The sequence below is a fragment of the Peromyscus eremicus genome, chromosome 6 (assembly GCF_949786415.1).
Source record: "Peromyscus eremicus chromosome 6, PerEre_H2_v1, whole genome shotgun sequence".
NCBI classification, from domain to species: Eukaryota; Metazoa; Chordata; class Mammalia; order Rodentia; family Cricetidae; genus Peromyscus; species Peromyscus eremicus.
The window spans coordinates 4392012-4397021 of NC_081421.1; the positions used below are offsets into that span (position 1 = coordinate 4392012).

At 45.9% G+C, this 5010-nt stretch overlaps 1 long non-coding RNA gene across 1 annotated transcript; it reads right to left on the bottom strand.

The window, feature by feature from the left end:
• Nucleotides 1–196: 196 nt before the first annotated feature.
• LOC131912340 (uncharacterized) lies at nt 197–4751 on the bottom strand. The gene is made up of 2 exons (XR_009379597.1): nt 4270–4751; nt 197–355 (listed from the first exon to the last, which is right to left on the bottom strand). It is a non-coding gene; the product is annotated as an uncharacterized LOC131912340 (long non-coding RNA).
• Between the last annotated feature and the right edge of the window lie 259 nt (nt 4752–5010).

Sequence of the window (5010 nt, forward strand, 5' to 3'; positions counted from 1 at the left end):
CCTCTCATTCTGCTTAAAAAAATAGTTTATTAAAAAAATTAAAATTGCTGGGCAGTAGTAGCACTCAAATTTAATCCCAGTACTGGGGAGGCAGAGGCAGGCAGATCTCTGTGAGTTCAAGACCAGCCTGATGTATAGAGTGAGTTCCAGGACAGCCAGGGAGGGGTACACAAAGAAACCCTGTCCAAAACAAAAATTATGTTTGTTTGTTTATTTATTTTTTGTTCATGGCATACATGTGGAGACCAGAGGACAACTTGCAGAAATCAATTCTCGTGACTAGGATGTGGGTTCCACAGATCAAGCTCAGGTTGTCAGGACTGGGAACTGAGCCCCCTTGTCCACACTCATTCCACTATAAAAAAGAAAAAGATGTATTTATTTATTATGGGTACAGTGTTCCTACTGCATGTATGCCTGCAGGCCAGAAGAGGGCACCAGATCTCATCACAGATTGTTGTGAGCCACCATGTGGGTGCTGGGAATTGAACTCAGGACCTCTGAAAGAGCAGCCAGTGCTCTTAACCTCTGAGCCATCTCTCCAGCCTCCATTCTACTTTTTAAGTCAGAAGAAAACTTTATAACATTCAGTTATTAGGCTACATCATGTTATCTTTTCTGTTTAAAGATTTTACCACAGTGTGTCTGTGATTACTGTGATAAATTCTACTGTTACGATTTTCAACATATATCTTGAATTTGATTTTTAAAATTCTTTATTTTGGTCTGTGGCAGGTTACTCCAAATTCGTCCTTAGAAGGATGTGAATATGGAGTGGTTTCTTTCTACTCAAGTCTTAAAGAAAATCTGTGAGTTCTACCTGGTTCTGCATGAGCCTGGGGGTGGGGATGGGGTGGTGGGGTGGTGGGGAAAGGGAAACTGAGCATGTGAGTTAGAGCTGACAGGGAGCACTGGACAGAGAGCCACACTTGAGCATCGTAACATTATCCCGGTGTTAGCAACACGGTGCTGCTGCTTGGTGGTGGTGATTTTTTGCAGTTTTAAAATTATGATAAAAGCAAGAATAAAGGTCCAGGTATGTCTGCTTTGAAAAGATTAGTCAAGTGCTAGTAAGGGGTGAACATTGAGCCCTGTCTCTAATGGATTCTGCTCTGCAATTGAGGTAACTCACTACCGTTGACCAGTCAAGATGTCTAATTTTTTTTTAACCTTAATTTTTATTTTTTTTATTACATTTTGTGCTGGTTAGTTTTTTTTTTTTTTTTTTTTTTTTTTGTCAATTTGAAGCAAGCTAGAGTCAACCTCAACTGAGGAGGTCTCTGCCCTGTAAGCAAGTATGTGGAGGCATTACCTAGATTTGATGGCTAACTGCAGGAGGACCCTGGCCCTTGTGTGAAAATGGGCCGAGCAAGCCGTGGAAGCCTTCCCACGTGGTCCCTGCCTCTGCCCCTGCTTCAGCTCTTGCCTGGGCTTCCCTTAGTGATAGACCATGATGAGAACACATAAGTTAAATACACTCTCTCCTTCCAAAGTTGTTTTGGCCAGAATGTTTTAATATAGCAACAGAGAAGCAAAGTGGGACCCATTTACTTCTGGTGAGTGTGCACTTGCCACAGCAGACATGTGGAGGTCAGAAGACATCTTGTGGGAGATGTTTTCCCCTTCCACCACATGGGTCCAGGGGATCACACTCAGATTGTCAGCCTGTGCCATTACCCAGATGAAAAGCCATCTCATTGGTTTCTTTTCTTTTCTTCCTTTCTTCTTTTTTGAGATAGGGTCTGCCTATATAGCTCAGGCTGGCTCAAATTCTTTATTTGTTTTTTTTTGACAGGGTTTCTCTGTGTAGCCCTGGCCGTCCTGGAACTTGCTCTGTAGACCAAGGAAGGCCTTGAACTCAGAGATCCACCTGCCTCTGCCTCCCAAATGCTGGGATTAAAGGCGTGCACCACCACTGCTGGGCTGTGGCTCAAATTCTTGATCTTTCTACTCAGCCTTCTGAGTGCTGGGATGATAGGGGTGAACCATGACAGGTGAACCATACCTGGTTCAAACTGGACTCTGCACTGGCCCCACCTCAGCTAGAATCTCTAGTCTCTCCTCCCTAAGTCCTGGCTAGTCCCCACCTTCTCATCCTGATGACAGCAGTCACAGGTGTCCCAGGCACCTTAGGACCCTTAGGTCGTGAGAGTTGTTACTGAGGCAACAGCAGGGACTTGGGTGCTTCCGGGGTGGGGTCTTTTTCATCCCCCTACCCGGGTATTTATTTGTATTCATTGTTTTATTTTGTGTAGGAAGTTGAGCTGGGCGTGGGGTGCACGCCTGTAATTCCAGCACTAGGTTAGCTGGAGGCAGGAGGATCAGGAGTTTAAGGTCACTGTCAGGTATACAGTGAGCTTGAGGCCAGCCTTCCATACATGTATTTAAAAAAAAAGCTGCTGGTGGGGGCACACACCTTTAGTCCCAGTAGTCGGGAGGCAGAGGCAGGAGGGTCTCTGTGAGTTCAAGGCCAGCGTGGTCTACAAAGCGAGTTCCAGGAAAGACGCAAAGCTACACAGAGACACCCTGTCTGAAACACAAAAACAAAAACAGAACAAAAGCCAGTATTCCTGGTTGAGGGAAGAGGGAAGTGCAGAGAGAAGGGAGCACATGTGTGAGTGTTCTAAGGTCCGAGCCCAGGAGAGGTGTGCATCACGGATGCCCATGCTGCATTGGTGAGAAATTATCTGGCTTCTTCTACATGCAAAAGGGCTGGGAAATGTAGTCTGTAGGTTGGTTGCTGTCGGCCCAGTTATAACACTGTCACATGGCCAGGTAGAGAGAATGGTTTTGGGGGCACAATCAGTTCTCTTTGATTCACTGAGTCTGTATGATCTTACTTTATTTGGAATCAGATGATTTTGATATGGCTCAGCCATCCTGGTCCTGCACGGAGGATGGAGGACTGAAATGGCATCGGGTCTTGCATCCAGGAGTATGTTTAGGGTCCTGCCCCATCCATGACGGTGTCAGTAAATTGCTATAAGATTGATAGGAAAAATCCTGTTAATGCTTGAGGGATTAATACTAATCTCCCTCTGAATGCAGGTTCCACATCTGTGGATTCAACAGATAGCATGGAAGCCATTTGACAAAGTATTTGTGCTAACCTACATAGACTTTTTTCTTTATTGTTTCTGAAACAATAGAGTGTAACAACTCATGTAGCATTTACATTATGTTATGTATTATAAGCAGTCTAGAGATGATTTAAGAACACAGGTTGGGGCCTGGAGAGATGGCTCAATGGTTAAGAGCATTGGCTGCTCTTTCAGTGGACCTGGGTTCAGTTTCCAGCACCCACATGGCTTCTTACAACTCTCTTGAACTCTAGATCCAAGGGATCTGGTGCATTTTTCTGGCCTCCAGGGGCACCAGGCACATATGTGGTACACAGACGTATCTGCACCCACACACATAAAATAGAAATAAACCTTACAAAAATGAACCCAGGTGGATGTGTGTGTAGGTTATATGCAAGCCCTTTTATTTTATTTATTTTAAAATATATTTTTACCCTTTGAGAATTGCATACAATATAATGTAATCATATCCATCCCCCAATTCCTACCAGATCCCAACTTCATGTCCTCATAAAAACAAACAAAAACAACAACAACAACAACAACAACAACAAAAGCCCGCACAGAGTCCAATTTTCTGCTACCCATATTCCTATGGGTATGGGGCCGTCCACTGGATGGTGGTCAAACTACCAGAGGCCACACCTCTAAAGAAAACTGTCTTTGCCTCCCTCCAGAAGCCATCAGCTATCAATAGCTCCCCGATCAGGGGTGGGTATTTTACTTTTTACTGAGACAGAGGTCCAGTGCCCCCCCCCCCCTGCGGCGCGCCAAAAAAAAAGGGGTTGGGGATTTAGCTCAGTGGTAGAGCGCTTGCTTAGCAAGCGCAAGGCCCTGGGTTCGGTCCTCAGCTCCAGAAAAAAGAAAAAAAAAAAAAAAGAGACAGATTCCCATGTATCCCAGGCTGGACTCAGTCTCCCTGTGTAGCCGAGGACGAGACTGAACTTCATGCTCTACCTCCCCACTCCTGGGACAACACGTGTGGGCCGCCCACTTTATATGGCAGTGGGGATGGACACGGGAGCTTCTCATTTGCTGTACTAGTCCTCTCCTGGATGAGCCACGTGCCAAGCCACTGTTCATTATAAGGGACTTGGGTATCCCAGGATTTGGGGAGGTCTAAGAACCAATTCTCCGTAGATGTGTAGGGATGGACAGACGACTGTACGTGGGAGGACAGACTCACAGAGCAGATACTCAGAGCATCAAAGATGAAGTCATATTCACATGGAGCCTCACTGATGCTCCTAGGTAGCCGAGGTCTGCGATTCCAGTTGTTTGGGGATTTGATTGTGATTTGTTTTGTGTGTTTTTGTGTCAGGAAAGCCTTCCTCCCCCTTCTTGCTGCAGATGAAAGTTGTTCTTTTCCACAGCATTCAGCGGTGTCTTGCAGACCGACTGGAACCAACCGATCAAACCCGGTTCTCTCTCACCGGCGAGTGTTCCGGCTGCGTGGCTGTTCTTCAGGCATAACAGATGTGCCTCTGTGCCTTTGTACTTTCTGTTTCTTATGCCTGGCACACGCTACCATTCCAGGATTAAGTTCACCCTTCCCCCAAGAGTCATACCAGGTAACGCCAGGGATGGCTGTTGACACTAAGTACTCGCTGTACTTCTGGTGTACTTTACGACTGCAGTGTCGCAGCTGATGCGAGGTAGGTCCTGCTGTTTTCCACACTTTACTGTTGAAGACGTGGGAAGTCACCGAGGAAACAGCGCAGGTGGGCTCCTGGCTCGGGTTGCACCATGCTCCTTCACCCCTAACCCCGCCCCTGCAGCAGATCTCTCCAAACTAGGTCAAAGGTGGTTAGTTTCCATCTTTGCCATCTGCTTGGTAGCACACTAAATAATATTAGTAATTGTTAATAATTTCTTGATGGCCAACTTGACTATAATCCTTATTTGTTCAGCCCAGCACTAATCTAGG